The following is a 21,005-nucleotide window of genomic DNA, read 5'->3' on the forward strand; positions in this document are numbered from 1 at the left end:
AGTGTACCCATCTTCTCTGCTCTGTCAGCAGTCTTCCTTTTCAAGTTGTTGAAGCGTGTCATAGATAGCTAGCAAACAACTGAACTTTTTAAAGCCTTTTATTACATGTTCATGATGTCCTCTATGACTTTGACTTTGAAATAAGTAAAATGAAGTCATATGTGCTAAAAAACTGGGTTTTGGCATTTATGTAACAAACTAGTTTAACCTGCATAATTACTGGTATCATTGTAGAACTGTGTCACTCTGGCTTGCCTGGTGCTCTACGGCCATACATTCAATATGGAGATACTCCATACCGATGGGTTTTCAAACCTGAATAGAGTCAGTTATTCTGCTTATTTTGAGAAGTGAGATACTGCAAGTGTGTAAGTATATGAACCCCACATCTTTATTAGTTGGAAAATTTATTCTCATGAATTCTCCCAGACAAAGTAAGACATTTGTGAAGATACATCAAGGTTCTCAGTCTAGAGCACCAGTTAAATCACTACAGAGATACTTTCCCAAATGGTACCCTGCTCCACTGAAAGAGTTAATATTGTGCCTAATCACCTCTAGAATTCTTTCTAACATGAAGTTTTTAGATATTTTCTGAACAAAATGATTTAAAGCAGTCATGATTGAAAACTGAAAAACTTGGTTAATACCAGCTTCTTCATAAATCAGGAATGATAGGTGCTAACTCCTTCTAAGACCTCAGAAAGCTCAAATAAAATATGAGAGGAATATTAAACCTATGTAGACTTGGTGGAGAAGAGACTGACATGATATTACACAGTGAAGATTATTCTACAAAACAGGAAAAAGAAAACAATGCACACAAATGCTCTTGATGGGAAAAATGGGTAAGATATTTCTAATCACTTTGAAATGATATTTATTGAGTGCTTATTAGGTACAACATAAATATTTCAAATGTATCACCTCATTTAATTCTTATAAGGAATATAAGGTAGGAAAGTAATTATCTTTATTTTATAACTAAATAATTGTTTTGCAGAGAGGTTAACTAATCTAACATTACAGATACTGCCAATACTTTTAAGGATAAAACATGTTGAGCATAGGGTCAATGATGCTGTATAAATTCATTTTGCTATTTGATTAAGAATATACTTGTCAGCTAGCAATATTTTATTGATAGTTTATCCAGTTATCAAGTATTTATTGGGCAACATTAAACTTGTTGATAGACAATACAAGGAGGTTCAAAATTAAGGTAAATTTTAAAATCATATAATCCTAAAAAAATGAATAACCCAAGAAGAGTAAAATTACAGGATAGGTAAGTTTTCAATGAGTATACCTTTATTATTAGATGGAGCTTGGAGAAGGAGAAAATGGGACATTGAGATATATTTTAGACTAGTAAATTGATGAAGCATACTTCTATGATAGCCTTCAAAGAATGCATATGTTTAATTTTTACTTTGATTTTATATAGCATTCAAAAGCTTAGTTAAGAAAAGAGTACTATAATATGCTATTTTTTGTACTCATGCAAGGTTTATCCCTTGCAGCTCAAAGAATTGTCATAAATATTTTAAAATTAGGCTGTAAGTAAGAATAGTAAATTATGTTTTAAAAAATATGACTAGCTCACATAGGCATAAAAACAAATATCGTAGTCTGTTTCATCTCATTTGTACATTAAAAACCTGAAGCATGTGGAAATGCTATGTTTATGTTAATCAATACTTAAGAAACGTAATACCCACATATTAGTTAAGGTGCTCCAGAGAAATGGAACCACTAGGATATATATAAAGTTGTTTTACAGAGAAATCTAATATACATATATAATTATATTCAGTTAGCTGATATGTATATATATAGACAGAGAGACGGAGACAGAGACACAGAGACACAGATACATACAAAGGGGGAGAGATTTGTTTTAGGAATTGGCCCATAAGATTATGCAGGGTTATTATCAAGAAGTCCCATGATCTGTCCCCTGCAAGTCAAAGAATCAATGACATAATTCAGCCTAAGTTTGAAGGTCTGAGAACCAAGGGTGCCAGTATTCAAGGACAAGATACGGCATATGTCCCAGCACAAATAGAGGGCAAATTTACTCTTCCTCCACCCTTTTGTTCTATTCAGGCCCTCAACATTTTGGATGATGTCCATCCACATTGGTGAGGGAGATCTTTTTCACTTAGTCTACCAATTCAAGTGCTAATCTCATCCAGAAACACCTTCACAGACAAACCCAGAAATAATATTTTGTCAACTATTTAGGTATCCCTTAGCCCAATCAATGTGTTAACATTGAAAAAAAAAAACTAACCATCACAATATGTTAATTAAAAACACTTAATTCAAATAGAAGTGTATAAAGCAGGATATTATAAAATCTTTACCCAGACTACACAAGGGTAAACAGTTAATATTTTGCTGTATAGATCTTTGAACAAGCATGTATTTAAAACTAGTCATAGATCACTTACAATGTATATGCACTTTACCAGTCAACAAGAACAGACTTCTAACCTCGCAAATATTACATTCTGGTAGGAAATCCAGGCACATCAACAGACAGTCTGATGAGTGTGTGAATGGAAATGCAGCAAGGCTTGGGATGAGACCCTAACCCAGATTTTCTGAACATAAAAAGATGCCCAAATCAAATGATACCAAAACTAAGACTTGGAGATCTTAGCTCAGGGGAAGGATTAGGAAAGAAAACAGGAAAAAAAGAGAACTGTTTCTCAAAGAGAATCTCATGTTCAGAGATGCTGGGGAGAGAGAATAGCACTGTATTCAAGAAAGTTAAAAAAAAAAAAAACCAAAACCTCAGTTTCTGTAACAAATTTTTCTAGAAGTGAAGTGGAGACAAATGAGACTAGAGAAATATGAGAACGTTCACACAGGATTTTTAAAGTCATAATAAGAACTTCGAATTTCATCCCAAAGGCAATGGGACCACAAAAGACTTTTAAATAGGCAAGTAACCGTGAGCAGATTCACATTTGGGAGAGATTGTGTTGGGAGTCAGTCAGCCAGTTAGAAAACTGAAGCAGTGATTCAAGTAAGAGACTATGATGACTTGAGCTAGGTTGATGACAGTGGGGACAGAAAGAAGTGCATGGATTGGAGAGCTTACTTTTCAGTTTAGAAAAAAATGTGTTGTTGTTGAGATGCAGAAGAGAGAGAAATAAACCAAGAATGAAGACACGGTTTTTGGTTTGGGCAACTGGGCAAATAAAATCACTGTTGGCTGAGACAAGTGATGTAGGAGGATGATCAGCTTTAACAAGAAAAACAGTGAGCTCAGTTTCAGAGATGCTGAATTTGAGGCTTTGATGCTCAGGTAGACATGTCAAGCAAACAGTTGAAAATATGGATACTTAGAGGATCCAAACATCAGCGATATCATTACCAGATTTGTTAGTAGGATGACTGTGGAGTGTGAATAAAGAAGGTCCAGGTCATAAATCATATTTGGGGCTGGGCAGATTAAGAAGAAATTACAATGGTAATTGTTAAAGGAAAAGTCAAATAGATTCATTCACATATTTTCTGTATATTTATTGAACATTGAAGAGACCGGCACTGTTTTCAGGGGTTGCAGAAATGTAATAATCTAAGGTTCCTGCCCCTAATGGTGGGCTATGGAAACCAGGAAGGAGGGGCGGGGCACAGTGCTTCAAGACACAAGTAGTAGATAATTAAGTTTTTAAAAACTATGTAGTAATCTTTTTTCCCAAATGTTCCATTTTTACTCATTGAACAATGTGAGTCTATCTAAATCTGGTGTTTTCTAAAACTAGAATGAGTAGGTATTCTTTAGATGTCCTTACATTTATCCCAGATTTGGTTAGATTCTTCTCAGATCTTCCTAGAGGCACACTGGTATCAGTTTAAGTAACTTTTGCTATGGTTGGGGGCTTGGGGGACTGTACTGTCAGCAGGAAAATGTCTTCTTTGTATGTTGCACCTCTCTGTCTGAACAAGACTCCATGCCAGGAATGTGTGCTTTTATTGACTTGGCTCCCAGTGCAGAACATGGTTTGTCTGTGTCTGTAGAAAATTCCCTGCCCTCATGCACTAATGATCTTCCTCCCATTACTGTTGCTTATCTTAAAGGGCCAAGATGATCCAGGAGGAATGTTCTCTATCACATTGCCAGTCCTAATACTCTCCTTGGTCATTCAAACTATATGGTTAAGTTCTCCTCTACTCACTTGCTGTGATACTGTACTCCTTTCTCAGGAAAACAATATTTTATTAAGCTTTCTCTATTATGATTCTGTACCAGTTACAGAGTGCAAAGGAGAGAGTTTTCCCACATGAACAAGCAATTCTAGGACATCAGCTGTGTGCCCTAAAATTCAATTCAATTTTGACACTACCTGGAGATAGCATCAGATTCCATAGGTGAAGACCTCAGTCCTACAAGACTGCCCCACCTCACTCCACCCCAACTTTAGATGCCAGTTGCAAGTCTAGGTTACCACCTGTACTTTGGACTCACTAGCTGAAGACTAGGGGTTCCAATGACCCCCTCCTTGGGTTTCATTAATTTCCTAGAGCAGCTCACAAAATTTAGAGAAACATTTTGCTTACTAGATTATCAGTTTATTATGAAAAGAATATAACTCAAAATAGCCAAATGGAAAAGATGCATAGGGCAAGATATGGAGAAGGGGCACAGAGCTTCCATGCCTTCTCTGAGTGCACCACTCTCCCCAAATCCACATGTGTTCACCAATCTGGAAGCTCTTTGAGCCCCATCCTGTTGGGGTTTTATGGAGGCTTCCCAACATAGGCACAATTGATTGAATCACCGGCCATTGGCCATCAATTCAATCTCCAGCCCCTCTCCACTTTCTAGAGGTCAGAGGGGTAAGACTAAAAGTTCCAAGCCTTCAATCACATGATTGGTTATCCTGGCAGCCAGCCAAAAGTTACTCCATTAACATAACAAAGACCCCTTATGCTCTCTTCACTTAGGAAATTCCAAGGGTTTAGAAGCTCTGTGCCAGAAGTGAATGAAGACATACATATAATTATTAAAAATCACAACATCCAACTATATTTTCTAATCTGGCTCCAAGTGAACTATTTTTGATCAAAATCTTGATATTGCAGGCACAGGCATGACATGAACTTAGTTTCTAAAACTGGTCATGCTCTTATCCCCTTATTTTCATTCCTTTGGAACATTTCAGTGTTAAATCCTGCTCTAATACTGGGTAATATATGGAAGAGGAGATAAACAAGAAAAATCTTAAGTTTTTATGTTACCTTAAGTTCCTCAAATTACCACAAATCTGACAAACAAAATTCATTTACACAATAAGTACCATCAGTTAAGAATTAAAGCACAGTATCATGGAGAAGAAGAATTTGATATTTGAAATTTTATAACATTTATATTAAATTACATAAGAACTAGTCTCCCTCATCTTCTACAGAAGTATAAACTTGGCATCAAAATTTAATATTGCCTCATTCACTTCCATGATGTTCCATGAACACACCAAACACTTTTGTCCTCAGGGCCTTTGCACTTGCTTTTCCTCTACCTTGGACACCCTTCTTCCTGATCCTGCATGGCTTGCTCTATCCCTTCCCTAAAGTTTTTATTCAAACTTTATTACCTTTTCAGAGAGGCCTTCCTGGACAACCAAATATTTCTTCACAAACTGACTTATTGTACATTTATTTGTTTATTATTTTTTACCTCTACGAGTTTCTAACTCCAAGATAAAACACAGTTTAGTTATTTCAGTTATTGCTCTGTCCACAGCATCAAGAACAGAGTTTGACTCAAAGTCAGTATTCAGTAAATACTTGTTGAGTGAGTTGATGGATAAGTCACTTACCTCCTATTGCATAGATCACTTGGCACAGTATTATTAATCCAATTAAATAAACAAAAATAAGGTAGCTAAAGATGATTATATTTTTTATTTATTAAACATTTATTAGCTTTATATACATATAATCTGCCTTTAGAGACAAGGGAGAATAAAAATCTTTATGAATAAAATGTAGAAAACTGTCTAAAGTAAACATAACATAAAAAGAAAGCCTAACCCCACTGCTAAATAATTTTATCATGTTCACTCACTATCATTTGAGGTTTAGTCCTGATTTCCCAGCTGTGTTTCATGTATCTCTTCTCTGCAAGAAACTCCAAGGTCTGCTCCCATTTATTTATTCAGATTTTATGCTCAAGGAGAAGTTATAACTCCTTGAGACAGAGCATCTCATTTTCCAAGACACCCCACAGATATCAGCAATTACACTGCTATACAAAAGGTTTCCATCCAAGCAAATAATTTGTTTTCTCATGAAAAATAAAGGATATCTCACCTCTGAAAAGAGAATTTTTTTTTGTTTCTTTCATAACTGTGAATGACCTGTGAGACCCATCTGGTCTTTCCACAAATGAAAGAAAGAAAATCCTTCAAGGGTAAAACATTACTTATTCTATGAGAAAACAATTTTAAATTAAAAAAAAAAAGAAAGTATTTGGCTTGTAGCACGGCATGTGTCTGATTTGAATCATTTTCAACTAGTACTGTTGTACCACTTAAAATATTTTTGTTGTATAATACATATGTAAGAGGAAGAAAATATTTTATTTCAGAATAAGCATTTGCAATAAGCATGAAAACCATTCTCACATTATCCGAGTAAATGAAATATTGTACATGAATATTTTATAACCCACTGACAAATAAAGTCAAATAATGCCTTTGCACCTATACACATTTTCTAGGAAAAAGTTCCAAAGTTATACTGGAATATATCTCTGCCTCATATAGAGGATGTAAATAGTAACAGCCATTTTGCAGAATACATAAAATAACTGAATGAGCCAAAATAAAAGTGCTTCTATGACAGTGGAAACACATAAAAATGTTTTAATTAGCTTAATTTTAAAATTTCGATTATTTCTGTACACAGGGTAATAATTTTTCATCAAGCATTGCTTCAATTCATTTTATGGCATTTCAACATTCAAGGTCACATGATTAAAAGACATTCACCAAATTTTACGCCAAAGCATTTGTTTCTCTTCCCTTCACAGGAATGTTCTTGGCTCAAATCTTTATTATATTTAACCTGGATATTTTAATTATCTCCCAACTTGCCTTACTGTCAATAATTTCAACTCTACTCAAGTGCTTTTCAACACCATTTCTAGATAAATCTCTAGTATAGTGGAAGACACAGTAGTGAATCAAACAAAAGTGTATTAAATCTTAGAAACTTTGGCTAGATGCATGCCCTTAGATAAATCAGTTACCTTCTCTGATTCAGTATCCTTGTCTGTACATTGGAGATGATACCAGCTCTGGGATTTCTGTGAAAATAAAATAAGGTACAATTTGGCAAGATGTACCAGAGGTTGAACATGACAAATGCTAACTTAATTCCAGTTTTCATCCTTTTCCTTCCTGGAACATAAAACTTTACAAGTCCACTCATTGGTGTCTTCCCATCTTCTTCATGATAAACTCTAAAATGACTAAGGCATACAAACTCTCCATGACACATCAGTATTCCCAATGTCATTTCTCACTAGGCTTCCTCCAGAATGCACCTGATGCTCCAACAACAGATAAGGCTATGTAGCTTTGCAAAATACTATGTTTGTGTGTTATTTCCAAACAATATGCAAGTTCTTTGTGGAAAGACACTGTACTTTACTAATAAAACATGCCGGAATTCAGAAATTCCCACTGTGTCTGATTATCTAGAAAGTTATCTTATTAATACTATCTTGCCCATTTATCCCTTGCAATATTTTATGTACTCTCAAGGAACTCTTCCTTCAGTTTGAAAAATAAGCCAATAGCATTCTCTTCATAGGTAATACATATTAATTTAATGATTTAATGGCAGAACAACAACTCTAAAATGTCAAATGACTATGTAATAGTCTCTCGAAAAATCAGATGTATAGCTAAGGATAGCAATAAAAATATTTTATTTTACTAGTTTTCCTAACAGAAGAAAGATAAAGCATAAATTGTGAAATAGATATTTTAGTACACTTTCTTAAACTTATGGTAATAAACATTACATATCCAAGCCATTTTCCAATGTAACTTTCAAACCACATCATCAATAGAAAGAGTACATTTCCCCAAACCTTCAGTATAGGCTAAACTTGTGGCTTGCTTTGGCCAATATAATATTTGTGTGAATTCCAAGCAGGGATCTCAAAGTTCTTAATATACTTTTACCCAGAACCAGTCACTGGCAAGTCCAGGAAAGCTGGAATATAAGAGATGATGTGGAAAAGAGTCTAATTGTCAAAGATGAGGAAATCATAGACTAGTCTAAAGATATATGACATTCCTTTACCTAGAAATTCCAAACAGGGATCTCAAAGTTCTTAATATACTATTACCCAGAACATTGCCAAGTTAACAAGCCCAGAAAAGCCTGTTGGAATGTAAGAGATGATGTAGAGAAGAGTCTGATTGTCACAGATGAGGAAATCATAGATTAATCTAAAGATAACTTGACATTTAAACATATGATATAGCCCTTCCAGAATTAGCAGAGCTGTACACAAAACAAGGCTGACCACAGACTTGAATGAGCTCAGCCAAGGTAAGAACAACAAGCCAGGTGAACCATAGACTCATGAACATAGTAAATAATCTTTTAAGCTGGTGCATTTTGAGGTGGCAACCATTAAACTTTATATTCATTTCATTCACACTGTTAAGCCAGACTATATGCAATACAATATTCAAAGTACTATAGTGAGGGAATACAAACAAAGTGAAAATAAATTTCATATATCTCCCTATACCAATTTTAAATGTCTTAGTCCTCTGTACACTTGTTAGTGGTTCTTTATAATATTTTATACTGCCTTCTACTGTTCGTCATTATATTTCATACTGCTTCACTTATTAGATCACACTGGATAGGGAAGTAAATGTCTTAACATCCACGGTAATTAATTCAAAAGATATGTATTGAGTACTCTGCTAAAAGCAAAGGCAGCCCCTCCTCTATATGAGGAGTGGAGAGGTTAAACGCTAACTGACCTGAGACATCCTGCCAATGAAGCTTTATAATCAGGACTGCCAAAAAGTATATGCTGTCCATGGCTTTGGCAAATGGGAAGTCATTTTCACTTCACATTCCAATTAGGATGTTCTACCCCACTCCACCCCCCCCAAAAAAACAGCAACATCCCCCCATCCCACACTGTCCTGTGACATGTTGATGTATACACTGCTTCAATTCACAATATTCAACTCAAAAGAGATAGACAGTGCCACAGCTCCAGTTATCCTTCCTGGGATATAGAAGCAAAGCTAGAATTTAGCAGTAGGCAGTATACCATGTAAGAAGGAAAATCCTCTTTAGCAATGATGTTGTTCTCCCATATAACATTAAGGACACTGGTGTAGGCAAATGTGACCCCAGTGTAACACACTTAAAGAAAGACTGGCAGCATTTGAGGAATTCTAGAAAAAGGTCATTGTGCACTGGACAAGAATATTACTGTTCCAGCCATACTGGCTTAAGGATTTCCAAAGAACAAATTGGGAAATCATACTACTGAGAAAAGTGTGAGAAATTTTATTAGCATACCACTGCACAGAATCTGTAATTTGTTGTTGTTATGCTTAAATTAATAAAGTAGTAAAGTTATACTGTGTATTATGTAAAGCTGATTTTAGAGTATAGCATGACTTTTAAAAAAAATCTGTATTGTCATCATAAAGTTCTGAAGCTGATTTTAGAGTACAGCATGACTTTAAAAAAAAAATCTGTATTGTCATCATAAAGTTCTGAATCAATTAAACCCTCCAGATAAACTATAGATACCTATACCAATTGGATGCTGACAACAATTATTAGGAGCCTACTTCAGAAAGTATTGTTTAAAGAGGGCTGTTGGTTTGCTTATTTCTGTGTGTGTGGTGTCACACATTACATAAACCACCTGCTGGGCAATGAGGTGGGGGGATTAAAAAGGGATTAATGCACACTATCTCCTGTACTCAGAAGCTCACAATCTAGCTTTGAGTCTTTGAGAATACTGATTTCTCAGTTGAAACTGGCACCAGACTTAGAAAAAGGACTAGAAGAGTAACAGTACTAAACATATCTAGCACTTTATAGTTTTTCCTGTGCCTCAGGTTCAGAGCCAAGTGCTTAACCTAAATATGCTTGTCTAATTATCACAACAAACCTATCTACGAGCTAGCAATCACTGTAAGGCTTATTTTGCAAATGAGGAAAGTGAGGCACAGATAAGTTACTGCCATTGGGAATACAGCTAGGAAGTAGGAAAAATGGGCCTTGAAACCAGCCAATCTGGTTCCAATGTGAGAGCCCTTAACCACTACACTATCAAACGCTCTTGGCACCTTTAAAGTACTTTGGAGAGCATATTCAATGTCCTTCTAAGCTGGTATCCCCATTATCTTACAGTCTATATTACCAAGAGCTCTATAAGAGCATTTCAGTCTATAAAAGATTTTATTTATTATACAACTCACATCAGAATAAATTACCTAGGACATTTTAATGTAGCTAAACATAGGAAATAGTTTTTTGGTACACAGTCTGAACAAGAGGAATGTTTTCCTTCACTGACTCTGAAATGTGATTTAAATGTATGAGCAGTCCAACAAGGCTAATTTTCAAGCTGTTACATGTTTGAACCCTAAATTTGAAATGTATTAGTAAACTGTAAGAGCACTTTTATAATACCCCTTAGATTTTGAGCATTTTTTCTCTTCCCTTAGCTTATTCCCTGTTCTGCTTCTTTTCAGAATATTTTTCACATTCAAAATGTTTTTTTTCTAACTTCAGGGAGTTTACAATCTAGTTGAGAAGATTTGGAAACAACAATAAAAGACATAGGAGTCTAAAAATAAACTTTATGTTATAGGGATTAAGAAAAGACCAAAATGTAGCAAAATAGTTAAGGATAAAATTAAGATTGAATTTACTGAACATTGAAGTCTTGCAATGCAGACAAATATACAGAAGATTGAAAAATACCACTGGAAGTAAAACACCAATGGATAGAGGAAAAATTATTTTGTTTGTCTAGAGCCAGCATATTACGCTGTGATGTAAAAACCCTTAGGCTTATATTGGTCACATAGAACCAGACTGCTAAGGGCTATAAAAATATTTCAAAGAATTAAAGGCCAGTTATCAAAACTTTAAAAATTACCAATAATTTCAGTATAAAATGTTTACACATGTACTATATCTCTATAAATATCATCATTTATATAAAATTATATTAATTGATAAAAATTTTTCATAAAACACTATCATGTTCATTATAAATATATACAAATTTAGAAATTAAAATTATTGCATAGAGAAGAGTAAAGAAATATTTTAAAATACGAAGCTATACATGATGTTACCATTAGCTAAAATTCCACTTACACTTAGGGAAACTTTTGCAGCTGTAAAAAATATTCAATAACCCTCTTGAGAATTGCTATTTGGGCGCTCAATTCTTGTCAGATAGCATTGTGTTTTTAAAATGTATATTAATGACATACTGGCTAAATTCATAAATAGTGCTGGGTGTAGTGTTAGATCTGCTTATTTGTTTAACTATGCTGACTCAGTCTGGTACCCAGAGGAATCACTGAAGACAACATTAACACTTTATAATGATAATTTCATTGAAAATATATAATATACATATAAAACCCTCTTCAATGGACACAGTTGAGTTATAATACATAGAAACACACCTAGAGCAAACAAAAGGGTGGAGACATCACTGTCAATCCCTCTGTATTGTGAAAACCTCAACCATCCCTCAGGATGCCTTTGATACATCGTGTGACACAAGCAACAGCTTTGACATTTATGTAACTTACTGATAAAGGATAATTATAGATTTTTAAGTCAAAATGTTGACGTAAAGATAAATTCTAATGTTTCTTTTCCACACCAATGGAATAGACTGGGTAACCAGGATTTAAGTCATCCAAATTTAACATCAAACTTTAAAAGGAAACAATATAAGACATGTAGGTGACTATGGCTTCAGACAACAGAGAGTAAGTATAAGAAATTTACAAGGAGATAGATAGCATCTCCTGTTAAAAACTCTGGTATGATTTGATAGAGAAGTGCAAAGGAAAAAGAAAATCTGAGTGAGGAAATATGGCTGACTATTGATACCTGTCTGACTGTGCTTCGCTTTGCCCCATTTTCTCCTGTTTTTTAGTTTTGCTAAGATTGCTGAAACTAGCATGGCTTCCTCTAGGTTTGCAAGGAATGTTGAACCCCATTTATAATTTTACCCTGGGATCTCCAATTTAGAGTCATATTAAATCAAGACATAAATTAAATTATAGAGAAAATCTTTAAAATGATATAAACCACAAAGACAAAAAGACTAAAAGATGATCCTCATGTAGAAAACAACAGTGACTGGGCTATGTGACTTCGGATTTGGGGCAAGTTGGAGGAACAAGTTTGGTTCTTCCCCAGAGTGAACAAAGACATTTTTAATGAAATGTAGGGAAGGGGAAGACGTAATGTTAGATTTTAGAATAATTAATTTAGACTAATTAATTCAGTCAGGTTAACTTAGACAAAATTTAGAAGGGAAACAAAAGGTTCAGGAGAGTCATAAATTACTAAGAGATCCTTAAACATATAGCAGAGGAAGAAAAAGAAGGGAAAAAAGAATATGGAAAGGAGAAAGATAAACTCTAGACTTAGAACCATATTTAGAACCAGACTAAGAATGGGAACTTCTTGAACCCTTTTGATATGTGTGTTAAATTGAAATGGGAAACAATTCTTTTTTTTATGCCCATCAATAGGTGAGATCTAATTTCTCTCCATTTTATGACTCAGTATACCAATGAAATTTGGCAGAAGTGATGTTCTGGGATTGCTAATATGAAGTCAAAAGAAGCATTGCATGTCCCATCTGGCTCTCATAGCACACTCACCAGAATTGGCATTCTTGTGGAAGTTAGTTAACCACCTTGACCTAGATTCTAGAATAAGACTACTAAGGAAAAAAAATTTAATGTACTTTATGTATTTTGAGGATATCAATGAAGTTGTGACTCTAACAATCCCCACCCTCTTTCCTATTAGATGTTGGAAACAGAAATTAACAATACATAATGAATTATAATGCTTTTTTAAAGAACGTAGTTGAGTAAATCTATTTTCTACTGAAAATTACATCTTTATTAACATAAGTTTAGAATTCTACAACTGAGATTTGAACATTAGGCATCACATTTTTTCAGTTTGATGTAAACATTTGTTTTTAAAGTATACATTAAAAAATGTTAAAAAGTTAAAGCCAAGTTTTATTCTATAAAATATTTCCTTTGTTCACTCTGATGGAAGTAATTCATATACTACCAGGAAATGTGTAACGAAATGTAATTTGCCAATATTTAACACTGCAAAGTGTGAAATATTATTCAGATGTATAAATGTCCTACTGGGGATGATGATTATTGCAGTAAGGGTAGAATTTCCCAACTTAAAAGTTTTATTTTCAAATGTTTTGTAAAGCTAAAAAGTATGGGGTAATTTAACATAGATATGTAGTACCTCAAAGAATAACAGAATGTAGATTCCACTCGTGCCTACCCTAGCCTCCTTTTTGTCTGTTCTCCATCTCATCTGCTGCTGAAACCAATTAAGTCAGAGTTCTCTGCGTATGGCAATGTTTTTCAAAGTGTACCTCATGAACTTCTCATGGCCTATGAAATAAATTCAGTAGCAAATGTTACCTATACTACTACTAACAATAATAATAATTTTTAGTTTCATAATAACAATATGTTAAATATAGAATAAGTAATAGAGTGAATCATAATAACTGCAAGTGTGGCTTCATGACACTTCTGCTTCTGTGTGTGTGTGTGTGTGTGTGTGTGTGTGTGTGCTGATCTCATGTATACTGTAAGTGAATATACTTGAGTAAGTAATAGTCAAGAAAACATGAAAGCGACTGTATTGAAGAATGACAACAAGTTGAACTGGATATTCTGCCTGTTGTTAGAAGTAGAACTTGTGCCAAAGCCAAGAGTTCACTGAATGAAAACCAGTTGATGTTCTTTCCCAAGTTGCTTGTTCTTAGAGAGGAAAGCTATTGCCACTTATTCTTAAGCATGATTTAGTCTATTTCTGTACTTCAGATAGTCAAAGAGACTATTTTCAGTGTTGCTTTGATATTAAATGATTCACAACTTCAATCCAGTAATCTTCAGACTAGTTATAAAGCTCTTGGAAGTGTAATCATGTTTCAAATATTTTTACCCCTTTCAAGACAGAAGCTAGCCAGTAGAAAAATCCCCAGAGCCAAAGAAGGAGGAAGAAGCAGGTATGTCATCCCAGCTCTAGTCAAGGGTTCCAGAATAGCTTAGCTGGTTCAACATGCCCTTTATCATAAAGGCACAAAACTAAAGAACAAAGTCAGTAATGAGAAATGTTATATGAATTATACAGAAAGGAGTTCTTATGAGAGAATAGAAGATAATAAATTCAGATAAACTCAATTTAGGCTACTAAGCAGATGTCAACACTGAAATACATTTCAAAATGAAAGATAGAGGTAAGCTTCAACAAAAATATATGAAGTTCTAGCTTTGAAGAGGTTATGTAAGTCTGGATTCACTCATTTATTTTCTGCTTAACAAATATTAAAGACTAAATATCCCAAGGAGAATATAATGAAGAAAATTCCAACTTTAAGGAAGTTTTGATTTTAAAAATGACAGAAAAATGAGCCAAATAAATGTAATCCCAGTAAAGCCTAGCTACCTGCAGTCTAGTCTGAGCTTCATGTAGAACTTAAAGGAATGCCCACCAGGTCAAACTCTAACAAGGATTTGAAAAGCATTATAAATATTGACTGCTCTTTAAAAAAAATGCAAATGTAATTTATTATAAAACTCATTATGTAACTTATCATAGGTTATAAAAACTTTTGCATCATATATTCAATCTTTTTTCTTTTCTATAAAGTCTCCAAAAGTTACCCAAAACAAGCACATACTGATTTCAATCTCTCTTCTCTCATCTTCAGATTAACTTATCTGACTGAGACTGTAATTGCTTATTTAAAAATCTATCAATACTATAGATATGTATACATATTTCCTGTCCCATGTAAAAAGAGAGAAAATACAATATGGAAAATACAATAAGAAAATGATCTACTAATATAAATAAAAAGCACTGAAAACAAACAAACAAACAAACAAAGTTGACAGAAGATTCATTCAGTGCCAGAGGCATTAATGTAAATTATGGTAAGATTCAAAATGGATATTTCCAATGAATACTTTCAAATGTTGGGTAGAAACTTCAGAGAGAGGCCACAGTTGAAAAATACCTGGACTTGTAAGGATAGGGAAGTACTGTTTATATCACAAGCTGTGTGACGTTGCAAAGAGTGAGAGTTCTGTTGATGAAAAGGTGAGTCTTAAGGAAGATCCTGGGAAACAACTCTATTAAGTGGAGAGGACAAAGAGAATGAGCCACTTAACAGATGGCAAGAGGAAAAGAAGAGGGGATACTTCTATGTCACATAATAAGGGAGATTAGGAAATAATAGAAGCCACAAAAAGATCAAGAAGTTCAATGATGTATAGGGCTATTTGATACATACCAAGGCTATTCTTGTGCTAAGGGTAACAAATTTCCTTTGCAACATATAATGTTGCATATAATGGTGTCAGAAAATTGTTCATTTTTCCCCAAACATTAACAATTTAGCCTATTTTTGAGAAAAGTGATTGTAGGATATAAACTATCTGCTAAGACTAAAATAAAAATTGAAATATAGCAATACCATACTCTATGAATGTACTTGGGGAATTTTGTGTCTGTTTGCTTTCTTGTTTCTACTTGTTGTTTATGTTTTTTTAAATTAAGATTAGCTATCAAAGAATGAAAGATGTAAAATTACTCCTAAAGAAGTCTGCTTAGAAAATAACATGAACAATTGTTTCACTGACTCAAAATTGTTAGTGAATATTTCCTGAGAAAGAATTAATGGAGACATAGGAATTACTACTTTTTTTTTGCTTTAGGTAAGCATAAGTAAATATAATTCAGTATCTCATTTTATATCAAATAATAATTGGCAAAGATCATCAATTACCTCTGCCTGTCCCCCTTTTCTTACTCTTTCTTCATATGGATTAATGAATACTAGAAATTGATAATATTCTAATATGTGAAATACTCAACTTAAGCAACAAAGTAATTTCTTATCCGAAAATATCACTTCCCTGACTTATCAAAATCAGTGACCCCGTCAGGTTATCAGATGGACTTTTAGAAAATCAATATAGCTGAGTGACTCTCATGGGGGATCTAACAGTTAAGGAATGCAAAATCACATTTGCTGAATTTCATTCACCAGAGTGAGGCAAAGCATAAGGCCAGGTAAGAAGAGGGAGAAATAAGGAATAATTTCTCCTAATCAAAGTAAACATAAGAGCCTGCAGCTGAGAACCTAGTGTAGCAAACTAACTTTTCTTATTTTTTTCTCTGTGTTCAGGCTTAGTTAGCTGAGCTGGTCTGAGTCAATTTTAAGATTCACTGGATTACTAGGTAGCACTGAACTGACCAATTGACTGAAGAATATTTGTCCTTGGTACACAAGGGACCAGGCACTAGAAAGTGAAAAGTTCACTACTATGGGACCAGCAATTTCAACATGTTCTACAATAACTCTGTATATATTTAAAAAATACTATATTATTTTATGCACTGTGTGTTATTTGCACACAAAAGTTAACTTTTGTGATTAAATGTTTTATTGACAAAATGGTTATATGGATACATTCTCATGGTTTATTCACCCTTTTTTTGAAAATGTCATCTCTCAACTTCTTCTTTAAAAAAAAAAAACTTGCTCTTATGTTAGCTTTTGGGCTCCTTATTTTTGACTTTAGCTTAGTTTTGTCTTTCCAAACCTTTGGTTTTGCCTCAGTGGGATTCAAACTTTTCAAGTTTATACCTGTCTCAATGTATTAACCTTATAAAGCTTCTTTATCCATCTGTTCCTTTGGAGATCAGATTGTCAACTATAGTTGCAACTCTCAATACATCTACTTTTTTAAAACTTCTATTAGCACCAGTAACTTATATTTCAGTAATTACTCTCCTATTTCACTTTTATTTCCATATGATTTTCCCTAATACTTAACCGGAATCCAAATGATCGAGATAACTACGTTAAAAAATCAACAGTGAAATCTGTTTACCCTCATTGAGATATAATGGTTTTAGCAAGATTTTGAAGTTATTCTTAAAAAGTATATAAACCTGTCTGGTGCATACCATACATCTCATATGATTCTAGATTCAAACCTGAGGTTGCATAACAGACATCAATTTTATTGAAACTTGCTAACAAAGAACCCATATCTATGTAACCAGAAAAAGGATTTAATATTTGTTTTCAGTCTCATCTCCAATGTTCTTATTTCAGCAATCTTCCCTTCAGCAAGCATGAAGTCATTCCAGAACTATCCATTGTCAGATGCATTTTCTTTTGGTTCATAAATAAATTAATTTATTCAAAAAAATACCCAGTTTCTCTCAAACTAATGCAGTATCTTTCTGCATACCAGTATTGAAATTGTGAATTTACCAGAAAAAAAAAAAACTTGAGAAATAATAGCTAAAAAGTAACTGTCACATTTGACCCTCACACCAAAAAGCCCAACACTTTGCTCTCTTAGATGAGGGGAGGGGAAATAATGTGTAATAATAGCATCAGTTCTTAAAAACTCATTAATTCATTCACCCATCCAATGAGTTGTTGTTAAGCATTTCCAGATACTCGAACAAATAAATGGATCATCATATCCTGAGAAAAGTGTTCTGAAGAAATGATGATGGTTCCGCAAAACATTGCTTTAAAATCTTGACTCACTTTGGGAGGGAGAACAGGAAAGCTGTCTCATAAAGCAGTAATTGTGCTGGATTTGGGGAGTGAACTTATTATTTTAACAAAGTTACCCCAATTACATTTCCTTACACAAAAAGCATAACTTTCTAAAGAATTCACAACACAATACTAGTAAGGAAGGTTAAAAAGAAACAGTAATATAACCAAGGACTCTTTCATATGCAAGTATGGGAATACTATTCTGATTAGGCTAAAAACAAGCAACAGGATGTTAATAGTTGAGATGTGGCTGTTGAATCCTACTGTCAAGATTAGTGTCCTCGTTCCTCTTGTGAAGTCCTCAATGCAATACTTATTGTGGTAGACACAGTGATACACCACCCAGATCCCCCCTCAGTGAGGACTTGATGCCCCATCTGTGAAGACTGCCCCTGGCGGCAGCCTTCAATTGTTAGTACCTCAAGTGAAGAGATCTGCTTTGTCTAAAGTCCCACCCTCTTCCCAAGTTGGCCCAAACCCAGTGATGAAGTGAGCTATAAGGAACCAATCTCTTGCTCCAACAGCACCTCTCTGAAGTAGAGTTATAGCCCCAGGGCTCCCAGAGACAATTTCAAGACTGCCTTCAGGTCTGCACTGCAGCTCAACTTCTCTCTCTGCCCATGTGTACGTGCTTCCTTTCCTTTCCACAGATACTGGTCTCAAGAGCATCCTTAATAAACAGCCTGAATGCTGAACTCCATAGAGGGGGGTGTTTCCTGGGAAAGGCCATCTGTCACTTATACTCTGTGACCTCTGTTTTCCCATCTTTTAAAAGAGAATAATAGAAACCTTCTCCATGGACTGTTATGAAATTTCAGGAAGAAAATTCACAGAAAGAATTCAGTCTGATTATGTCTATAGTCTGTTCATTTTATTTAAGGTGATGATGACTATGATGATTGGGGAAGAGAAACTGGGATATACAAGTATGGTTGAATCCAGGATTCCAAATGGTATCATTATTTTCTAGCACATTCTTGCTCTCTCCTGTGTGTGTGTGTATGTGTGTGTGTGTATGTGTGTGTGTGTGTGTGTGTGTGTTTAATGAGCAACCATATGTTCTTAGTTAACTCATGTGTTTGCCTCATTTGTCTTAACTACCAACCATTCATGTGGTAGGAAGAGGCCAGACATGAAACACAAATCTCTTCTTTCTCCCTTATTCAGAAGGGATGTACTTTGATTTTAAGCCTGGCCTCGGTCATATAATGTTACTTATTACCCTCTAGCCTTTATCAACCCTCCAGATAAAATCTATCTAAAATATTGACAGGGTCAAAATTTTACTGAAAGTTAAAGTGTCCTTTTTGAAATGTTCGTATTCCAGGAAGAGCTGGTTCTTTATATCATTTGAGAGATGAATGAAACTTTTACTTTTTCTCAGATCTTCTCCTGAGAGTAGACACTGACAGAGAATAAAGCAGAGAGAAATGAAGGGTACCATAGGGGAGGGCTGGAAATATGGGGAAGAAAAAAGAACTAAGAGTCTTAAAACTCCTGAAGATATATGCCCTCTACTTTATAGTATGAAACTGGGCCAGTGTTAACATCCCAGTGACAAATATAAATATTTTAGGCATAAATATGCCCTTCCTTGAGGTGACATCAAAACTGATTTTACTGTTATAAAGGACAGTAACACTTAACCTACTCAGAAGATGTTCATCTATCTGTTGGCGATTTGGAAAAGTCAATAAAATAATGTAATAAAATGGAAAAATATACATAAAAGTATTAATACTTTTTTCCTTTCTGTACCCACAAAGTGAGGACACTGGAGGAGAAAGGAAATATTACCAGAGAACTCAAGAACCCTGAACTGACATCATCAGTTCATCATCAATTCAAGAACCTGGAAGAGATCGCTGCCCATTCATACAGGCACTGACAGATCCAAGGAAGGTGAAATCACAATCTCTGGACATAGAAACTCGAATTTATCTTTCAAAAATAAAAATTCCAAACTTATAAAATATTTTTATCTTGGACTCTGGCAGTTTGGCTTTCTATCTCAGTAAATCCTGTAATTTAAATTGTCTGTCAGAATAAGGCAGCCTCAGGTTAAAAAATAAGTCCTTATTTCATTCACACTTTTATCTGAGCACCCAAATCTCAATTAGCTTTCTGCATTTGCCTCTTGCCTCAACCTTCTGTCTACTTAGATAGACAAGTCTGTTTTTTCTCTTTTTAATTTAATTATCAAAACTATTAAACATAATTAGGACTCTGGAAGAAAATGATTAAGGTAATTATTATCCAACCATCCTACTATAACTTTTTCTATCATTTTAGTATATTATTTCCTGTCATTTTCTTCTCAATGCATATTCTTATTGTCACTGAATGACATTGTGAATCGTGTGTTTTCTACCTAACATCTTCTAATGGGCATTTACTTACGTATTTACCAAGGCTTCATAACCAAGTTTTAACGGTCACAATTATTCTATCAAAGTTTTTATTATTTTCCTAATTTCCCATTATTAGATAGTTTCATGTTTTCCAACATTCATTATGGTGGTTAATACTCAACCTGGCAAATATTTTTACACACAGAACTTTTCCTATGTGTTGTATTATTTCTTCTTTAGGATGAAGCCTAATAAGATACTGTAGAATAAAATTAAGAGCCTTTGAAAACTTGACAGTGAACTGGATGAGAAAAGACTAGATGAGAAGTGAAGTTTCCAAACATCAGAGTAACATTTCCTTTTAAGTGAAAGCACAGTAGTCAGAGACAGTGTCCTACACACCCAAACACTGCGTGCCATCAGTCTGCCTGCAAACTCCATATCTTTCTCTGGAAGTTTCTCTTTCACAGTCGCAGAACATACTCCCTCAATCTGATACTGCTCTTCCCAGTGGCACTTGGTTTCCTACACAGAGCCGAGCCTCAGCTACTTTCAATGCTACACACCTCACTGAAAGCTTAGAAAAAGCACAAGTGAATTACAATCCAGATATTTTTAAATGTCACCTTAAATATGACTTCCTTAAGAATCCAAAGGCCCCATTCCTCCTCTAACATTTCCCACAGACAAGCAATTTTTCACTCAGCCTCGGACTCAGACAATCGCAC

General features: G+C 34.4%; 1 long non-coding RNA gene across 1 annotated transcript in view; it reads right to left on the reverse strand.

Moving 5' to 3' along the window:
* LOC140699310 (uncharacterized) overlaps positions 1-21,005 on the reverse strand; it is a 511,866-nt gene that overhangs the window by 332,248 nt on the left and 158,613 nt on the right. The window contains exon 2 of the long non-coding RNA XR_012077373.1: positions 7,271-7,327. This is a non-coding gene — a long non-coding RNA (uncharacterized lncRNA). The remainder of the gene's footprint in view (positions 1-7,270; positions 7,328-21,005) is intronic.

This window comes from Vicugna pacos, chromosome 1 (assembly GCF_048564905.1).
Source record: "Vicugna pacos chromosome 1, VicPac4, whole genome shotgun sequence".
Classification (NCBI taxonomy): Eukaryota; Metazoa; Chordata; class Mammalia; order Artiodactyla; family Camelidae; genus Vicugna; species Vicugna pacos.